The following is a 21,474-nucleotide window of genomic DNA, read 5'->3' as shown; positions in this document are numbered from 1 at the left end:
TCACCTCTGGATCTGCCTGACTGGACAGAGCTAGAGAGCAGAGGGAGTGCTGAGTGCTAGTGGAATCGGAATCGCAGCAGCATCTGAACTGCTGGTGGGACCTACTCAGCAGGGTGAGCAGCTGGGAGGTGGGCTGTGTTGGGAGGGGCCTGTGTAACCCTGGCAAAGAGCAGGAGTGGAGGGGCTGCCTGCCAGGGCTCACAGACTGCAGGGCAGGGCGACACCTACAGCAAGAGTTGTCTGTTTCCTGCAGTGTAGCAGAGGAGACCCTTTCTGGGTCCCTTTTCTGCTCCTGATACCAGCTTCCACGAATTTGAAAGCACAAGCTCTTGTTTTTCAGCACTCACCCTTGCTGCCCACCTCACCCCACACTGCCCCTTCCCTCACTCACACCCTTGTGGCTAAGATGCTTGATTGGATGGAAGCCGGGGACATCACCTGTTGCTCCTTGAGGGCCTTAACACTACTGCAGACATCCTCCTGCAATGGAAACCCATGGTCCACACTGTTCTCGGCATCTATGGCAACACCAGAGCTCGTCACTCGCTCCATACCCGCCCCTCTCATTGCACTGCACAGAGCTCCAGTCATCTCTCTCATCTGTCAGGCATTTTCTGAGAAAGAGGAGAGCTCTGCAGCTCCTTCTGCCAGCCTTTGCCCCGGCAAGGAGGGAGCCAGCTATTGTGGGGCAGCAGAGCCCCAGGGGGCGGGGGGCATTTTACTGCCCTCTCCTTCCTCGAGGGCTTTGTGATTGTCCCCAGGCATCAGGCCCTGCCTCCTGAACTGGCCTTTTCACCACAGGCATGCACAGCCCAGAGATTTCAAGGAGGAACCCACAAAAAATGGAGCTCAGCTAGGAGGGCTGAGGTGGAGGAGATTTTCTTGGGGAGACCCTCCACACTCTGCTCTCCACAAAATAACTGCAGGAGCCCTGGGAATCAGGAACTAAGTCCCTGAATGGGGAGATGGGGGCAGAGGAGGTGCTCTGGGTGGAGGTGGGGAGTGGGTGTTAACAATGCTCTCACCCCTTTGCATTACAGGCTGTGGAAACCTGGGGCACTTCTGCCTTCCTCCTTGACATTGGCTCAGAATTATTTGAGTCCTGGTAAAGCTCTGAGCTGATTAGTGCCCTAGTATTAGATCAGTCCGTAGGCAGTGAGAGCCATGGCGGAGACACTGTTAGAGGACTGGTGCAAGGGCATGGACCTGGACCCCAGGAAGGCCCTGCTGATCGTGGGCATCCCCGTGGAGTGTAGTGAGGCTGAAATTAAAGAGACCGTGAAGGCAGGCTTCAAGCCCCTGTGTGCGTACAGGGTGCTGGGCAGAACGATCCTAAGGGAAGACAATGCCAAGGCTGTCCTCATCGAGTTGGCTGACTGTCAATTTTGCAACAATCCCTAGTCAGATACCAGGAAATGAGGGCACCTGGGAAGTGCTGGTAAAACCCCGGAACCCAGATGAACAATTTATCAATTGACCTAAGTACTTCCTGAAAGATGAGGGCCGGAGAGTGGTAGCCGTGGCCAAAACCCTGGCCTATAGCACCTTGTCCACTGAGGACATGGAGCTAGAGGGCTCGAGCCAAGTCCGGCCAGCCGTTTTGAAACCTCTGGAAGACAGCACGTGGTACCAAAAACCGAAAGTATTTCCGGGAAGTGCTTTCCCAGGCCCAGGTGAAGAGACCATTGAAGTGTGGCTAGAGCAGGTCACTGACATGATGCAGATGTGGCAAGTGTCTGAGGTGGAGAAGAGGTGGCGTCTGCTGCAGAGTTTATGCGGCTCTGCCCTGTCCATCATGCAGGTGCTCTGGGCCCACAATGACTCTATCTCTGTGGAGCAGTGCCTGGACGCCCTGAAGCAGATCTTTGGGGATAAAGAGGACTTTAGAAGCTCTCAGTTTAGGTTTCTTCAGACCTTTCAGAAGACCGGAGAGAGTCTCTGCTTACTTGCTACGCTTAGAACCCCTGCTGCAGAAAGCCGTGGAGCAGAGCCCCTTAGAGCAGAGCACAGACATGATTCATCTGAAACATTTTCTAGCTCGGACCTGCATGTCCACCACCCTCCAGCACAAGCTCAAGCTCCTTGATCAGTGAGACTGTCACCCCACATTTATGGAGTTAATGAAAGTCATTCGAGATGAAGAGGAGAGGGAGGCCACCATGGCTGTGATGATGGAGAAGCAGAGTCCTGTAGGAAGGGGCTGGAAGGCCGCAGGGGGGCAGGCAGTAGCGGGGGCCTTGGGCAAGCAGTCCCCGCAGCTCAGGTCCCCATGCAGGCAGGGTCTTTTGGTGAGAGCAGCAGCCAGACCCTACAGGAAGGGGCTCTCCCTTCACTGAAGCGCAGCCGACTGCTGTGCTGCCACAGCACTGGGGAAGAAGGCCATGGCCAGGCAGCGTGTGCAGTGGCTGAAGACAAACCTCCATCACTGGGGAGGACACAGGTTGTAGCAGGAGACAGCAGCATCGGGAAACGAGATGGGGACTAGGGCCATGAGCCACCGCGAGCCCTACGATGCATAGGCTCAGAAGACCCAGGCACCGCTTCTCCTAGCAGGCAGCAGAGACATTTTATCAAGGGGAAGGGGCAGCCCAGGAAAACAACAGTTGACTTGAGTGGGTCAGAGGGGCAGAGCAGCCAGGCCCAGGCTGTGCCCCGTCCTCCTCCACCAGCTGGAAGGGACTCCACCAACCAAGACCAAACTCCATGTGACTCACTGACGGCCCTGACGAGGTGCCAGAGATGCAAGTGGGGAGCTGCTGCACCCCGCACATGGGGCGCCCAAGCCTCGGGTGGGGACACCAGGAAAGTACAGACTCAAGAATGTACAGCTGAGGGCTCTGGGCAGGACCCTGGACCAGAGGGTCAAACCAGGAGCAAGTTCCCTCAAGTGAGGGGACATTTCCAGAGTCCACCGTCCTGGCCAGAGGCAGATCGGGGAGCCCTAAGGAAGGGAGAAGGTGTTAGGGCCACAGTGTGGGTGGCAGATGTGGCACCTGGTCAGGAACCCCAGGAGGAGGGGTCCCCGGGACCCATGACCTCTCGTGGGTGTTGGGATGTCCTCTCTGTGATGTCGTCCCCTTCTCCTCAGTGGTTCAGCAGATTTTTCTTGTCAGTAAAGTTCTCTGGATGTTGCAGCTGAGTCTCGCTTCTGCTGTGGGCAATTGATGGCTGGGCCAGCCTGGGCTGGGATGGAGGTGGGGATGAGGGGACACAGGGGCCAGATTAACATTTTGGCAAGTGAGGGGCAGGCGCCATGATGGTCTATGGGAGCCCCTGGGATGCACAGAGCACGGTGACATGACATGGGGCAGTGCCTGGTTGGGTCACCGTGGCACTCGGGCAGCCCCAGGTATAAGTGGGTAGAAGTTGAAGGGAGGGCGAGAAACAGCATCCAGACCCAGGCCCCAGGACCCCGGCTCTTCTCCAAGTGGGACTATTTTATTTTGAATGGTTCGTGAAAGCAACTTCAGTAACTCAATAAAAGAAGACATTTTACTAAGTTGTTCGAAATATATTCTCAAACAATTTCATAGTTATTAAATAAAATGAAGACTGTGCGTATTGTTAAATGTATAAAGTGCACATTACAAAAGGAAATGTATGAGAATTATCGATTCAAGGTTTTAGATGCATGTGCATTGACACTTCCACATACTACTGAATATTATACGTAGAAAGCAAAGCACTCTCGACAATTTACCTTTAAAAATAGATGTAAAATACATAAAGCACAAATAATTCATTATACATATACATTAGTAAAATTCCTAAATCAATGCTAAGAGCAGGTGTCATATATATTGGACCAAAACCACTTAAATGACATTTTGGTGTCTCTGTGAAAATGACATATTCACAAACCCATGGCTCAGCACTGGTATTTATTTATCTCGTTCAGTTGTCTCGATAATATTTAGCACTTTAATTTGCTTCAAAAGTACAAACAGAAGTTTCTTTTAATCATTTTGACGGCCATAGAATAGGTTTTCTTTTGAAATCAAATTTTCATTGAAATTGGCTCTGTAACCGGCTTCGTAATAAACAAGTGTGAGCAGATAAAATTCATTTTGTCTTCTCTTATATTTTTCTTAAGAAAGAACAATTTAACCTTCCATGCTTGTGCTTTCTACCTCTTGGAACTGATAGCGATCCACTGAAGCCAAACCTAAAATTAAGTCATCTATCTTTTTTTTTTTTTTTTTTTTTGTGACCGGTAAGGGGATCGCAACCCTTGGCTTGCCGTCACCCACACCGCGCTCAGCCTTTGAGCGCATCGGCCATCCCTATATAGAATCCGAACCCGTGGCGGGAACGCCACTGCACTCCCAGCGCCGCACTCTCCCGAGTGAACCACAGGGTCGGCCCATCATTCTTGCTAAAAGTTAACTGACAGGTTTAGGGAGAAAAAGTCACCATTACTATCGAAGGGCTGGAAGCCTGATATATGCAACTTTGGTATTCACGTAACTTTTGAGGGTATACTCGCTGGTTAACAGCAATGTGGTCTTGCATTGAACAAAGAAACTAATGATAAGCAAGATATACTGAATTATACTAGAATTTCTAAGCCACTGTAATGGAGTTTAGGGTAGCTAATGTTATACTTGTGTCATATAACTGACGTTCAAGTTCCTTCTTCAGAGTCTTCCAAATAACAGAGATTGAAGAGATATTTCAATAATTGCCATTTCTTGCTGATGCTGTTTCAGAAAATGAAATGTACATAATTCTCATACGCAACTCCACAAAGTGTTCCAGTGCCCACACCCACCCTTAGTCTCTAATATTAAAGAGTCACTACTTACAGTTCCCATCATAATGTTTTGCTGCAACACGGCCATGTCTTTGTTAAGTTCACTTTGTTCGTCAATAAGGAGACTTTCATCATTCCCATCCAAGTCCTTGAGAGCCTAAAACAAAAAGTCCACTTCAGTTATAAGCCGCTTTCATGTCACGTTCTAAACAGGTAAAATTACATTTCAAAAGGCACAACTTTTCATACATAGGCTTGTTATTTATTTCAAATTAAAATGTTATAGTAAATACATGGAGATAAAAATACCCACTTAAGAAATTTCTAAATGTCAGATTTGAGTGAAAGACTTATATTACGGGAGATGCAATAGTTTTATACTTAACTCTGAAAAATGGGTTGAGGAACAGTTCTGGTCAAGATGGAACAAAGACAGAAAAAGACTGGCAGTCCCAAACCATAAAATACCATCACTTTTTAGGAGGTAATGCCCCATTTATTTTCACTCACAGTTCCGGTACCATGATTCCTAAGAAGGAATAAAATGGCCTGTCATGGGACCTCTTTAAGTTAAGGAAAACATAGCTTCTGTTTTAAATGTTCACTATACACTCCAAAAATAATGATGTCATTTGTACTACACAAAACGTACCATGTGAAGTGCTGTGGAGGAATTAAAAACCAAATATGCGATCTCTTCCACATCCAACTGGAATGAGAAAGCATAAAAGGCAGCAATAGAAAAAGTTTGTAAGACTTATGAGAGAGTAACTTCCTGGGGCTGCGTAGCTGAAAATAGAGATTTATAGTGACTCAGGTGGCGTGAGCTCTCGACTTCCATCTCTCAGTGGCTGTGGTTTCCCAGGTGTCTGAGGGAGCCTGTGCTCCTTGTGGCGGGCCGCCCAGCCTGTGGGGCCTGGTCTTCAGTCCACACCTGCTCCCACACAGGCACCTGGGGCCACCCCTGTGCCAGACCGGGCTTGGGGAGCGTTTCTGCCCAAACTGGTAAGGAAGAGATTGACAGAGGCTAAGGCTGAACTTGATCAGGTCCGTTCAACTCACCTGACCCAGCCCCTGCTCCAGAAAGCCACCAGACCAGGGCCCTGGAGATGCAGGCTCTGATCCCCACCCTGCCTGTCCCAGCCCACTGTGGGGACCAGCAGTAGAGACACGGTGACAGAGGGGTCTAGACCGATAGGGCCAGTGGGGGTGTGTGTCAGAAAAGAGTTGGGCCCACACCCCCAGCCCCACCCCGGGTATCCAGCTTCCCAGCAGAGGCGAAGGAGGAGTCCGAAGTGGGGCTGGCACAATTTTGTGGTTGTGGAGAAGGACCCAGGGCATGTGGGAAGGGGACAAGATGAGCTTGTGCAGGAAGGCAGGGGGCCTCCTACAGGGCCAGGGGGATCTGCACTTGGCTCGGTGGATGCCTTTGACCATCTCCCTAATAACCTGATGGTGGAGGCCTGGCTAGGGCCCCAGGTAGGTGGCAGGGCCAATGCCCACAGGAGCCCTGCATACCCAGGTGGTCCCCGCCAGGCTGTAGGACACACCATGGGCCTCCTGTCCCCCACCATCAGCCGGCAGCATCCACATGGTTTGAAACAAGGAGCTCCTGTCCACCACCAAGCTGCACTCGGTGTTCCCAGGAAGATGCTTCCTTGTCCCAGAGCCAAGCACATCCCCTGTTGTTGGAGGCCCACAACATTGTCAGGGGACAGTCCCCGGGACAGGCCTCCCACACCCCCACTCCCACAAGCATGGCCGCTCAGAGCCAGCTCCTACTTCTACCCAGGCCGCTGCTGCACAGTTCCCAGCTGGGGTCCTGCAGCCTGAGGCCATGTGCCTTGTCTCTCCTGGATTTCCTGAGAGACCCTAGGGTCTGAGTGGCTGTCCCCAGTCCAAACTTGTTGCACACCCATCCCCTGACTTGCACATGGGGAGAAGGGGGTCTTCCATTTCTATGTTGAAAAGACGGGACAGCTGGAATTCATACCACCCTGGATGGGATGGCAGCGTCGCACCGATCCCATTCATTCCCACCCTGACCTGGACCAAAGCCCACTTTCATGCCGCACCACCCCACAGAGGGCCCGAGTGCCCCCTTTTTTGGTGGGGTCCAGGGGTTCTGAGACCTTCGGGCACTGGACACTGTCCAGGGACAGCCCCTGCCACTTGCAGGAACAATGATCCCACCTCCTACCCCAGGCAGACCCACTTTCTCCTCCTTTGCCTCCTTCCTCACCAGTGCCTTGGGGCTCTGCTTCCTCCAACTCCCTGGCTCTGCACAAAGAACCCAGGCCCTCCCCTTCTCTCCAGACCCTCTGTCTGTGTTGCACCCAGGAGATGGGTGACTCACACATCTTCTCCTAGCAGTGGGACCAGGAGAGGAGACACGTTGCAAATGGAAGGGAGAGGACATGGCTTGCCAAGCTGTCGAGATATGTGTGGAGTAAAATGTGGACTCTGCCACCTCTGATTCAATAGCTTGGTCCTTGGTGACATCCCACAAAGCCTGTTGTGACCTTTGTCCAAGATAAAACTCACATGACATAAAACCCTGGCTCTTAAAGTATGCAATTTGGTTGTTTTTTGTACATTCCCCAAGTGGATGTTATGCTCCCTGAGGTTTGCTGCTGACTAGCCCAAGGCATGTTCACCTCCAGGACAAATGAGAGTCTCTGAAAGTGCAGCAAACTCTTGAGAGGTGGTTTGGTGCAGTGTGACTTGACACTGTCATCACTGACAGTGGGTAGCACTGGGAAGAGAAATGCCCTGTATGGGCCCGCAAGAGGGCACGCTTTTATATTTTACTCCATGTAAATCCGGACAGCTTGAAGTTTTTGCATATAAGAATTCATGTGATTACTTTTGGGACAAAAACATAGAGACCACAAAAGAAATCACTGTGATAATTGAAGGCATCATTGAGACATAGGGAAGTGAACGTGTTTCAGTCCTGGCTATGCAGCCCCATCACAGGGGGATGTAGGGCAAGTCCATTTCCTTTTCAGGGGTCAGTTTCCCCTTCTTTATAATGAAGAAAAATTTCTGCTTCCTTCCTACTCTGAAGGCCAGGACTCTGTGAGCCTAGGGATATCATCATGTGTCCCAAGAGTCCCATGTGCCATTTCTGTCCCTAATTCATCTTCTCCTCCACACTCCCAGTAGTTCAAATGGTCCCTCTGGAGCGGATGGAGTAGGGAGAGCAGGGAAAGGCTGTGTAGATGACTTTAGCAGTGAGTTTAGGACTTTATTTATTGATTTACTGTATAAAGCGAAGGTGTCCAACATGAAATTTTGATATACATACACATAGTAAAGGGGCGCAAGTACCAAGGTTGTCACTAGAAGGGCATGTGAGGACAAAAGGGCCTACTAAGCAAGTGATAGAAGGGATGGAAGATGGGACAAGGACACGAGTTGGCCTTGTAGGGGCAGAGGCAGTTCATCCCTTGCCACCAGGCCAGAGCAGTGAATAGGGACCCAGACACAGAGAGTGAGTAGGTTTGATGGTGGGAGGATGACGTGGTTCTCAGCCAGTTGCACCTGTTTTCTCAGTGAACTATGGGGCAAAGTCATTAGCAGGAATGTTGGTAGTTTGAGTAGAGAAGAAGGGGTGAAAGAGTACTTTTGGAGAGAGGGACGAGGAGTATAATACCAGGGAATTGGCCACCAAAATTCAGCCAGCCAGCGCTAGGGAGAGATGGCCCCCAACAATATTCAGCTCTTCCAGCACAGCTGGGAAGCAGGCTGGCCCTGTGGGGTTCAGAGAGGCATGGGGCTGTAGACACACAAGGGCACTGGAGGGAGAGAGAGGCAAAGGAACTAAAGGGGTTGGTAAGGGAGTGTATACACGGCTGGATGGTGCATCTAACTGCATAAACAAGGAAAGAAGGGCATGGCATGTGTATGGGGGAGCAGGTGCACGCGTGTGTGTATGGTCAATGGATTCATGCACCCTTTGGTGAACTTCAGAGTCTTTGAAACTTTTTCCCCTGTGTCACTAAATAAGCAGCAATTCGAGGAGCTCAGGAATGCTCCACCAGCTATGTGCCCTTGGATGCTGAGGTTGGAACACCACAGAAATTTATGCTGCATTTCCAACTGGGTTCTCTCCACAGACTTTGGTATACTATAGGTATTTTTATAAGTAGGCATCCCTCGGGATCTTGGTGGATTGGTTCCAGGACACTTCCCACCCCCCCTGCCCCACCCCCATAACAAAATCCACTGAAGCTCTAGTCCCTTACATAAATGGCGTAGTATTTGCATGTAACCTATGCACACTGTAAATGCTTTGGGGAATGAGTTAAGGAATAAAACCCACAATAAAACTAAGAACATATCTATGGGTAGCATTTGATCCCCATCCCAAGATCAAAACATAAATGCAAAGCCAGACAGTGATCCTTGAGATCCAAGACCAGAGGCCCCATGTCATGGGAGCCCAACACCTCCCCCAGCACGAAGAGCCAACATATTACAAATAAATGGTCTTTTTATTGTGTGTCCACGAAAACAAAGCCAGGGTGGCCTTTGGCCAAGAAGGTGTCAATGAACAAGAGGCATGCATTACAACAACCGTATTGTCCTCGGGAGTGAGTTATTTCCCTACCAGGCCTTAAGGGTCACAGGCAACCAGGGCCAGGAAGCTCCAGAGGAACGAAAGCCCAGGACCACCATATACTGGAGGGCCTGAGTCTTCTGCCTCCCTGGCAGGACAAGGCAGGGAGAACAAACACTGCCTCGGGCTAGGCCCAGCCTCCCAAAGCTAGAACACACGGAACACCCCCACCCCCACCCCCATCAAACACTGCTGAAGAAATCAGCCTTCTGAGAAGAACTGGCTCTGAAGCCAAAAACCGTCAGGGCTTCATCCAGAAGGGGTTGCCCTCTCGAAGCTTCCAGTAGTAGTAAACAAAGAGTAGGATGGCATTTAAGAGCAGGAAAACCAGAAGCTGGCCCCAGAGCGGGACCCTAAGGGCCTGCTTTGATGGCTGGATGGTATATCGGGTGAGACATGAAGGAAAGGAACATGAAGATGAGGATAAAGAAGAGGAGGATGAGGATGTAGGAAAATAGGACAGGTCCTGCGAGCTCTTGGAGATGCTGGAAATGTGGCGGTAGTGTGCGACGCTCTGGTAGGCAATGACCAAGCCTTACACGGGGTGTTCCCTGAGGCAAAAGAGGGGAGCAAGTGGGCCAGGAGAGCCTGGGCCCAGAACCAGCCCTGTCCCTGGGACTCTCCACTACTCACCTATCCTTGCTGTCCTCTTCGGAAGAAGACAAAAGACTGTCATCTCGAATCTGCAGAAGCAAATCAGAGTGAGGGAACTGGTTGTTGGGATCACCATGGCCCTATCATATTCCGCAGTCTAAACTTCCTTGGCCAGCCCACTCAGACCATTGCTTAAAGGCCAGGGACCTGCCCCTTCCAGAACCTTCTGAATTCCCGGCCTTTTGTCTGTGGGGCCTTACCACTCGCTCAGTGACTGTCCTGGCTGCCTGTGCCCCAGCACCCTCCTTTCTAATTTAAGGATTCTCAGAAAGAGCATGAGTCTAGATCTCAGACCAGGGTCCAGGCCATGTGCCTTCCCATGCTCTCTAGTCAAATAGTTCTCACGGCTCCCCAAAGTAGGGCCCTGACCAAACAGGTGTCTCCTGACCCTAACTCTCCCTGGAGAATGAAGGGTGCACCCAGTGTCCCCCCTCCTGCACTGTATTTGCCCAAACCCAGCTATGGTCCCCTCAGGTCGGATCAAAGTACAGGATGCCTGACAGCCAGCTCGCCTGGTGGTAGAAGGTGTCAGCATCTGAGAGCGAAGTCACTGGCTGGTAGAATCCCTTGGATGTACCCACAGAATCGGCCTCCCTGGAAGCCCTGGCGGTCAGGTAACTCTACTCACAGTACTCGTCATTACAGCCTTATGAACGGGGGCATGGTTAGCAGAGGAAGCATCGGTATGCCCTGCCTGGTCCAATGGACCTAATCTGAATCACATTACGGGACTATGACAAAGTTTCTCCCTCCTAGGGTTGCTGAGAGGTGGTGGGTGTTGGGGCCTCAGGTTCTCCCTAAGACCGGGGTCCCCGACGGAGTGGGCTTCAGATATCAGGGTGCCCACCCCATCCCTGCCTTACCCTTGCTCTGGTAAAGTAAGGTGTCATCTTTCTTGGGCAGATTGTACAATATCAGAAGAGCCCTTGAGAGCTGAATCCAAGTCTGAATGGGGCAGGAGGAACAGTCCTTTCCCCCCCAGGATTTCCTCCCTTCTCCCCAGCGCCCTAATCGGCCAACGCCCTTTCCCCACACTCCCGACCCATCCTCCCCGTCGTCCATGCCCCGTTCCCATCCCATGGGTGGCCAGGCGGGCCTCTGGGGCAGGGTCTCACTGGAGAACCCATAGGAGGAGGCAGACGATTTAGAGGACTAAAGCTTCCTCTGCCTCTGGGTCATGAACCTGAAGATTTCCTCTTCCAAGTGATTGTTAGTGGAGCCTGGCCAGACACAGGGCGCAGGGCGGTCAGGGGTATGGTCCTCAAACCTGGGGGAGAGCGCAGTGGGGACACGGGGAACGGGTGCGGGGGAAGGAGCGGGACGACACGGGGAATGGGTGCGGGGGAAGGAGCGGGACGAAACGCAGGGAGTATGTCCCGGGAGGGGACCCGACCGCCGCGGGCCGCTGCGTACCCAAGACGTTCGCGTGCTGGATGAAATAGCGCAGCAGGGCGGCCAGCTCTGGGTCCGACATAACCGCAGAGTCGTCCATGGCGGGCGCAGCCGGCACCGGGAGGCGGGAGGGGAAGGCCTGCGGGCGGCCACGACCTGTCTACACAAGCCTAGCAACGGCTGCCTAGCAACAGGGTGGTGGCAGCAAGAATGCCTGGGCAGCAGCCATGCTGGCGTCACGCCGGCGTCCCGTGTGCGTCACAGTCGTGGGAGTGGGCGGGGCTGTGCTGCGCGCCGGGGGGCGGGGCTAGATAGCCCAAAGTCCCTAAGGGCGGCAGAGGCTGCAGGGAAGTGAGGGGCGGGGCCTGCACTAGCCAAAGCTGCGCAGACCCGTGTGGCCGTGGGAGTAGGGCGGGCATGGCGTGCAGCGTCGTCACCTGCTTTGTCGTTTAGGCTGTACCGAAGAGCGGGACAGGACCTGCTGGAGCCGAGCTGGCCGACACCGGCCAGGACAGGGAAGCGGGCGGGATGGGCGCGCTTGGGGCAGTTCGGTTCCCTGAGTTTCTTGGGCTTAGCCCTGTCCTTGCATCTCCCTGCCGTCCGCCATCGCTCCCTGTCCCCGGTGTCCAAGTCCTGGTTCAAATCCCCAAACCAGACAACTGCCCCCCCCCCCAAAAGGAACAAAAACTGAAAATGTAAGGACTGAGAATTTTCACAAATTAAAGTCAGGCACCAAACTACATATCCAGGACGGTCAGAGAATAGCAAGCATCATAAGTGCACAGAAAGCTACACCTAGGTACATCTTGGTCAAACTACATAAAATTAAAGTTTAAAAAAAAATTCCAGAAACAAGACAGAAGGGGGGGAAATCCTTACCTGTACAAGAACAAGGATATGAACTACATCCAACTTATCCTCAGAAAGCAGACAAGCAGAAAGAGAGTAGGGTGAAATGTTTAAATTGTTGAGAGAAATATGCCAAACCTAGAATTCTTTACCCTGCAAAATTATCGTTTAAATGTGAACGCTAAATAGAGGCCTTCTCGGAGAATAGAAATTAAGGGAATTCGTTGCCAGTGTCCTGCCATGAAAGACGTGTTAAAAGTCCTTTAGACAGAAGGAATGTGATACAGGTCAAAAACACAGATGTACATAAAGATAGGAAGACTATCAACGAAGGAATAAGTGAAGGTGAAATAAAAACTTTCATTTTTCTAATTCTTCCAATAACTGACAAATAATACTTTGTCCAACATAATAGTTAAATGGAGGCAATTATGCATGATTAGTTCATATCATATGCATGTAAAATCTGTTATACATATGTATTTTGCCTATATCTGCTTATACGTAAGTGAAGCTCACGGCTATGGAACAGGTTGGAAGAATTAGTATTCTATTATTATACACAGTGCTCACACACCCCATGAAGTGGTACAGAGTCATTGAAAGTGGACTTGCGTTAGTTGTAAGTGTGTATGACCAACTCTAGGGCATCCACTAAAAAAGGTAGCATAGGAAGTACAAGAAATATATTAAGAAAGGACAGATAATGGAATCATTTAAACCACAAAAGGCAGTTAATAGTGGAAGACGAAACTAAGAACAGAGAACAGGGGCAACAAATAGAAAACTAACAAGTACGGTAGATATTTATCCACCTCTACCAGTAATATGAACGGACTAAATACACCAAATACACCTTACATATGAATGGACTAAATACACCAATTAAATTCAGACATCGTCAGAGATGATCACAAAACAAGATGCAATTATATTTTGTCTCCAAGAAATCCCGTTTAAATATAAAGAAATGTATTGACTAAAAGTGAATGAATGGAGAAAAATATACCATGCTAACACTCATCAAAAGAAAGCAGGAGCAGCAATCTTAATCTCAAACAGAGCACACTGCCAGTCAAGGAAAGTTATCAAGGATTAAGAAGTGCATTACATAAGGATAAAGGTGTTCAGTGCTCCAAGGAGACATAACAATCCTTAATGTGTAAGCACTTAACCACATATCACATTACATGGCAATGACTGAAAGAACTGTAGGGAGACAGAGATGAATCCACTATCTTAGATGGAGACTTTAAACACCTATATCAGAGGTGGCCAGATCCAGCAGGCAGAAAACTGTGAAGGACATAGCTGAACTCAACAACACCAGCAATCAACTGGATATACTTGACATTTATAGAGTGCTGCCTCCAACTACAACAGCATACACAGAACAGTAAAGATCTATGCTCTCAGCAAGTTTAAAGTATACAGTACAGTATTGTTAACTATACTCAAAGGGTACAAAGTCTCAGTTATTCAATAAGAATAAGTTCTGGAGATCTAATGCATAGCGTGGTGATTATAGTTAACAACAGCCATTTTTAACTACTGTATAGTTAACAACAGCCATTGTTAACTATTGTAGAGTTAAAAACAGCCATTGTTAACTATTGTATAGTTAAAATAACCACTCTTTTACCCTCAAAATTCTTACCTCGTAAATTTGAAATTTGAATTTACAACTTAAATTTCTTATTTCTTTCCTTTTCTTTTTCTTTCTTTTTTTTTTTTTTTAAAGATGACTGGTAAGGGAATCCTAACCCCTGATTTGGTGTTGTCAGTAACACACTCTCCCAAGTGAGCCAACTGGCCATCCCTATATAGGGATCTGAACTCGCAGCCCTGGTGCTATCAGCACCACACTCTCCTAAGTGAGGCATGGGCTGGCCCCTCAAATTTCTCATTTCTTGATGGAACAATGAGGTGGTCCTGTAGATGTGTAATGGTACCTAGGTAATATATAGATAGTAATACAAATAAATATCCATAAGTATAGGGTGATAGGATGAAGAAAATCATCCTTCCCGATTCTAAATCCTGATTTCCTTTGGGAATAAATAATTGGGTATAAAAGTAAGTATTATGCGGTGGGCTGAATATGTACACTAAAAGTCCATGTGTTCGAGAGTTGATCTCCATTAAGAGGGTAGGAAATCCTATAATGGTAATTGAGATGTGAGGCCTTTAAGAAGTGATTAGATTGTGATGACTGTACTATCGCTAGCTAGGTCACAATTTTACTAGAGATAACTAGAAACACCTAGAGAAATAGTTGGTGCTATTCTTATATCTTGCTGATGTAAGGCATTGGTTATATAGAGACTAGTGGGATGTAGATAGCTAGTCATACTGAAAAAAAATTGAGATAACCAGAATTAATATTTTAAGTGAGTAAATTTAAAATGAGTTTCTTCTAAAATCTAACATTTTACAATTTTTTTCTCAGAAAAACAAGTACTGCAGGTATCAAGTAGAACCTATGTAACCAGTTTGATAGCAGTAAGTAGAGATAACAAGGACGACAGGTGGAAAAGGGCTCAAAACCTTTAAATCTAACTTTTTATCTCATGTTGAGATATAGTTTTATTACTGTATATAATTAATGGTTTCTCACTAATAATTTACCTGTAGTTAACTATTTCAAGGGAGGGAATAGAAAACACATTACTGTGCTCTCAACTCTAGCTTCTTCTATCTGCCTGAAATAATGTGTTAGTGATTAACACAATCAGCAGTACTTAAACTAATGTATTAGACATAATTTCTAAAACAAGTTTATATCTAGGCTTTTGAAAATAGTAAACAGTCTTGTCTGATCTAAATTCTTATGTTTTCATAATATTGACTTAGTGCAACTGATAACTACTAAACAACTAGTTGAAGCCAGAAAGCTGAATATCACATTCTTTTCAACTTCAAATTCTCGCATTTTGTTGAACTGAGGGAGTACTACAGATGGGTGTGGCTCCTTGAAAAACTAGTTAACTAGAGATGAACAGAAGCAAATAGGATGAATAGGAGAATGGAAGAGAAAACACACATTTCTCAAGTCTCAGTTGTTGTTTCCTATTAAAACAATGAGTTAATACTCTACAGAGTTGTTGTAAATATGTAAGTAGTTAACAAGGCATAACTGGAGACAATTAGAATAACTAGGTAAAGGAAAAAAGAAGAAATATTAGATTTTTCTTAGGTATAAATTATTAATTCTTGTTTGATAGTGTGTTAGTTCTGTCTATAGCTCTCTCTATCTACCTATCTATCTATCTACCTATCAACTTCCCTAACTGGCTGTATTCAGGTAATTAGTTTACTAGGAATAAATAACCATAACTAGAAAAACTAGTTGAATACAGGAATTGAAAAAATCGTTCTTCTCAACACTTCTTATTTATTGTTGAGAAAATGAATTAATAATATAGGCAAGTCATGCTTCCCAAGTCAGTAGTAAAATGCAGACAATATGAATAATAAGTGAAATGCAAGTAGTAGAAAAATATTCTTTGCAGATTAATTTTGTTGTTGTTGTTGGACTAATAAATTAGCTCTACTTTACTGAGTTTTCCCATGAAACTTGTTTAAAAAAAAAAAAAAAAACAGCCAGCGAACATTAAAATAACAAGGGAAGCCTTCACCTAAAAGTCATGTTCTTTTCAACTCTTAATCAGTAGTTCTAGTTGGAATAAAAAAATTAGAAGAAGAGATAATGCTGAGTGTTACCTAGGAAAAAAGTTGTTAGGGCTAACTGGGGATAACTTGAATAACTATGGAATGCCAAGCAGTGTTGATTTGCCTCCCACGAATCTGTCACCCCTAAACACCTGGGTGATGGAGCTGCCAATGATTACTCAAAGCCCATCTCTTCTGAGCAGTGAGAAGCCGCAAAAAGTGGTTAATCTCCAAGAACCCTCAAGAATGGGGTATTCCTTCCATTTGGGAAATCAACCACGAGTTGGGGTTCTCTTCCCGCATTTATTCTCCAGACCAGAAAGTTACAGGAAGAGAACATAGGTGTGGTTTTTGCTAAGTATACGTAAACAAGTTTAACAATAAAAGCTGGTAACATTCAGTAAGACAAGCAAGGTGACATTCCATAATGCAATTTGCAACAAAAGCTAGATTTTAGCAAACACTGTCTTCTTACAGCAATTTCCCAGTGTTTTTACATATCAATCAGTAACCTGTCTGTCTTTGAGCCAGCAATCTTGCTGTGTTACAATTCTTGACCTCACAACAGAGACTATGTAGCCTGGGGAATATTTCCAGTCCTTGGTAAGGTCAATATTTGAAACTGCAAGGCTTTGGAAAAGCAGGCCCTGTGAAGTACATTTGCCTTATTCATACTCCACAAAGCAGGGGAAACCCATCCTTAACTTTTTATTATTTACTTCTGTAGGGATGATAAAGTCTTAACTACCAACATCAGTTGGTAAATACATAATTCATATAGTTGATGCTAGAAATGGCTAGAAATATATAGACTATGGAATCATTCCTGATGAATACCGGTTTATTCCAGGAAATTGCATAACCATTTTTTAACTCAAAATTCGTAATTTGTGTTAGAAATATTGGCTCATGCAATAGGCATCTCCTTTACCCAGGTGAATAATTAATTGGAGATAAATAGATGAATCCATTATGAGGAAAAACACATTCTTTTCATCACTACTTCTCATTACTTATTGAAATAATGTGCCACTATTCTAGCTATTTAGTGGTGCCTAGCCAAATATGATGAGTCAACTAGAAATTACTGTTAAAAACTTGCTGAATATGGGAACTTGAAAAACACATTCTAGTCAACTCTAGGTTCCTGTTTCTTTAGCGAATGTTGAGTTAGTACTATGGATATAATAAGTGGAGTTACCAAGGTAAGATTTAATTACACCTACCTCCATAAACTAGATCAACTGGCTGAAGACAGGAAGAGAAAAGTCACATCATTCTTCTCCACATTTCTCATTTCTTGGTGCAGTAGTGAGCTAGTTCTCTAGAAGGGTGGTAGCACTTAGGGAATCACATGATGGGGAACAAGAAAAGATGGCTAGAATAAATATTTGATGCCAGGAATATGAAAAAAATATTCTGCTAATTAGAAATGCTTGTTTCCGGTAGGAACAATGAGTTAACACTAATTGGGACTAGAGATATCTCTGTGAGGCACTGATTGAATTTCCTTTGGGAATGTGCTCAACAGAGGGATTGCTGGATCATATGGTAGTTCTGGTTTTGATTTGATTTTCTGAGGAACCTTCACACTGTTATCCATCATCATTGTACCAACTTACATTCCCACCAACAGTGTACAATGTTTTCCCTTTCTGTTACCTCTTGACGTTTGGGTAATAGCCATCCCAACAGACATGAAGTGAGATCTGATTGTGATTTTGATTTTCATTTCCCCAATTATTACTGATGTTGAGCACCTTTCATAAACCTGTTGGCCATTTGTAAGTCTTCTTTGGAGAAAGATCTGTTCAGACCATTCTCAGAAATATGCTTCACAAATATTTTCTTTCAATCTGTAGACTGTCTCTTCACTTTGTTAATTGTTTCTTTGGCTATTCAGAAGCCATTTTGGTTGATGGAGTCCCACTTGTTTATTTTTGTTTTCGGTTCCTAAACTTCTGACGTGACAATCAATAAATTATTGCCAAGGCTAACATCGACGACCTTTCCGCCTATATTTTCTATAAAGAATTGTACGGTTTCAGGTCTTAGGTTGAGATTTTTAATCCATTTTGAGATGATGTTTCTATATGGTGTCAGATAAGGATCCACTTTCATTATTTTTCATGTCGATATTCACTTTTCTCAGCACCATTCATAGACGACACCCTTTCTAACGCAAGAATGCAACTTCAAGACCCGTTTCAGTTCCTAGACTGCAGGCTTGCTATTTAAACAATATTGGAAAGTCAAGACTGTGACATCAACCCTTTCCTGAATGGAGAGCCTGCCCTATATATTTCAGCTTGTTTGCCCCCACAATGTGTGAGTTGATTCCTTAAAATAAATAACCTAATATATATATGTGTTATTTATACATAAAGATTAAATAACACCACTTAAACATATATGACATGTAATATTACATATCACACATGCACAAACGTGCACACAGGCAGACACATATACCCCGTTGCTTCTGTTTCCCTTTCTGTGGGGAAGCCAGCCTAATACAGCTGAGCACGTTTATTCACTGATATCCACAGCCTTCAGGGGGTCATTCGAAGCATGAAAACAGAAAATCGAGGGGAGCTATGTGAACAGTTGGAAAAGAAGTTGAAATGGACAATTTTCTCGGTAGTAGCCAAGAAATGAACGGACTTCAGGGTACGGCAGAGTCTACGCTGCTCTGGGCTGGTTGGGAGGTGCAAGATGGCACACACCTCCCTGGGCGAGGTCTTGCAGAAGCGCTCGGCGGCTGCGAAGGGAAGACTCAAGGCTATAAGAGGAGTTGGAAGAGTCGAACTCAAGTTGTGACCCAGCCGAGGTTTCTCACCAGGCACCACGTGCAGCCACCTTCTAGCAGAGATCTGATGCCAGCCGGCAGAAGACTGGCGTCTCAGACGCCCAGCTCCCACCGGGTGCCCAGGATGCCCGGGAGAAGCTTTTGCAGGAAGCCGCCTGGTTGCGGATCAAAGGGCAAGTGGGGGATGGCAGAGAGATGTTGAAATCCTACAGGCAGCAGAGCACAGTGCCCCAGAATCCCCGCCAGCTGGCCGAAGCCCTGGGGAAGATCAGCTGGAAGAGGAGTTCCCCTGCTCCCTTCATGAGCCACCCATTGGGACAGTGAGCCCTGGGTGAAGATAGAAGCCCTAGAAAGCCACCCGCTGCCAGGACACGGTGGTACTGCTGTGGGCTGCTGCTGGGGGTCGTGCCTGCAGGGGGCGTAGTTCCGCACGGCCCCACCTCCCGCACGCACCGCCAATCAGCGAGGCCGTCTGCTGCCGCGCAGGCGCTAGCCCACAGGCCCTCAGAGCTGCGTAGGCAGCAGGCATGGCGGAATCCCCTGAGGCGTCCGGTCGCCTGAAGGTTCCTCAGGTGAGGCGCCCACTGGCAGGTCGGCGTGGCCCCTCAGCCCAGGGGAATGAGGGCATGGGCGCGGGGAGGTCCGGGTGGACATCTGAGGAGATGTCCTGGCTTGGGTGTCGGTCCCCTGGGGTCTGCGACTGGGGCCCGGCAGGCGAGGGCGCTGGGAGGGTGGCAGCGGGCCACGTGCCTGCTGTGTGGCGGGGAAGAGACCATCCAGGTCTGAGCCTCCTGCCTGCCGGCCGCCCGTAAAGAAGGACACTTGGTCCCCTGAGGGTCTCCAGGGGCGTCTTAGCTGGTGAACAGGTAGCGGCCTCACTTGGCTTTTCAGGACCTGGCCGGGGGGTTCGCTTCCCGTGGAGACGGCCGGGAGGTGGTCATTTGAATGTGGCTACTTGTACTGAGGATCATGGCTCATCATATGGAAGGCGACGAGTCTAATTTCTTTTATTCCTGTGGAGGGGGGAGGGAAGAAAAACTGAGGGCTAATCAAGATTCTTCCGTGTGTAATGGGTACAGTTACCCCTTAACTACAAAACAACCTCACTCTCCACGTAGTCATGACAGCTATGCATAAAATTAACAAACGAAATAAGAGAAAAATGGAAAGGCATTCATTCGCACCCAGTTATTCCACCCATGCACTGCGATCCTATGAAACCTAAGATTTTCTAAGAAAAATGCGTGAAACTTGCTAAGGCGTGAATCTGTCAAAGGAAAGGTGCAAGAAGAGGCACAATGGTGTTTTCTTTATTAAAAAAAAAGTTTTCAAAATTATGCCTTTATTACTATAAACGGATCTGCCAGCTCATCCTTTTATGGAAATACGTCTCTTTAGGTAGGTTTGCCATCACAAACCCAGTAGGTGCACAGAAGATCCAATACACATCTGGTCATGGTAGAGGGGGCATCACGTGAAGATGAGAGAATTCCTGCCTCTGGGGAACAGTATGTGGGTCATGTCGAGATAGGGGCACCACTTTGAGACAACTTGCTGAGGATTGTGTTCTTTAGTTTTTGCCTAAGATGTAAATAAAGCCCTCACTAGGGAAAGCGGGCAACAGAACTTCCCAAGTGACAGGGCTTCCAACCTAATCCTTCCCAAAATCACGGTTGTTGACTGGAGAAGTCAATGCTCATTGTTATCTTGTTCTTTCACTCCTCTGCTAAGGAACTGATGCAACAGAAGAAAGGGGATGGTCCAAAGGAGTACGCTACTCTCTTTGGAAACACTACTTCTTGGTCATCTGAATTTGACTTTGACGTTACAGATTGTGGAGTCTCCATGTAGAAAGTATTTCTCTTTTATTGTCAACTGGGTATTCTCCCTCTGCAGGCAGTGTTTGCTTTGATGTTGGACTAAAATACTGGACGCATTTTCACACCACGTCCTCCTAGAACTTGGCATCAATTTACAAACTTATTCTGCTGCTATAGAGATTTTATTGTTCTCACATGTTCCTGGGGGGTAAGAGAAGTTTAATATTTGATTATCACCGTCTACGTGTATTTATGTATCTCTATGCATCTATCTATCTGTTTATCTCTATGCCTCTATCACCTGTTTATCATCTCCCTATCTTTATCTATCTCTACCTCCGTTGTTAGCTATATCTGTCTAGCTGATTATCTGTCAGTCTATTTTGCCATTCATTATATATCTCAACAGTCAATTTTCGACACGAGTATATTTATATATGTCTACCTCTGTATCCATGTATCTTTGTTCCTACCTATCATCTGTCTCCTTCTAATCATTCCTTATCCTTCCGTACATGTACCTACCCCCTTTTATCTACTGCATATTATACATCTTTTTCTATCTCTATATCCATCTGTCTTTATGTATCTTCATCAACTTATGTGTCGATTTCTGTCTCTCTGCCTCTATGTATCTATGTATCTAACTGTACACCATCCACCTTTGTACCATCCATCTATTTACCCGTCTGCCTGCCTAACTTACCTACCTGTCTCTTCAGAGGGAGGGAAGAGTGTCGTATGCCCGTTAGGACAAAACCAGAACGTAAATTATCCAGAAGACTCTATGCAGACCCTAGGTAGAAGCTCTTCTTGCCATGGCCCATAGCGTTTGGTGAGAGGAACATGTACTGTTTTGATTTAACACACTTGCCTTCTGATTGTGTCTGTTAAGGAAGCA

The 21,474-nt window shown here is 47.0% G+C and overlaps 2 pseudogenes; one reads left to right on the top strand and one right to left on the bottom strand.

Moving 5' to 3' along the window:
• The first annotated feature begins 1,164 nt into the window (after positions 1-1,164).
• On the top strand, positions 1,165-2,519 carry LOC134368478 (paraneoplastic antigen-like protein 5; annotated as a pseudogene).
• A 7,099-nt stretch (positions 2,520-9,618) lies between these two features.
• On the bottom strand, positions 9,619-11,523 carry LOC134367546 (emerin-like; annotated as a pseudogene).
• Between the last annotated feature and the right edge of the window lie 9,951 nt (positions 11,524-21,474).

This window comes from Cynocephalus volans, chromosome X (genome assembly GCF_027409185.1).
Source record: "Cynocephalus volans isolate mCynVol1 chromosome X, mCynVol1.pri, whole genome shotgun sequence".
Taxonomy (NCBI): domain Eukaryota; kingdom Metazoa; phylum Chordata; class Mammalia; order Dermoptera; family Cynocephalidae; genus Cynocephalus; species Cynocephalus volans.
This window is presented reverse-complemented; position numbering and strand designations above follow the sequence as displayed.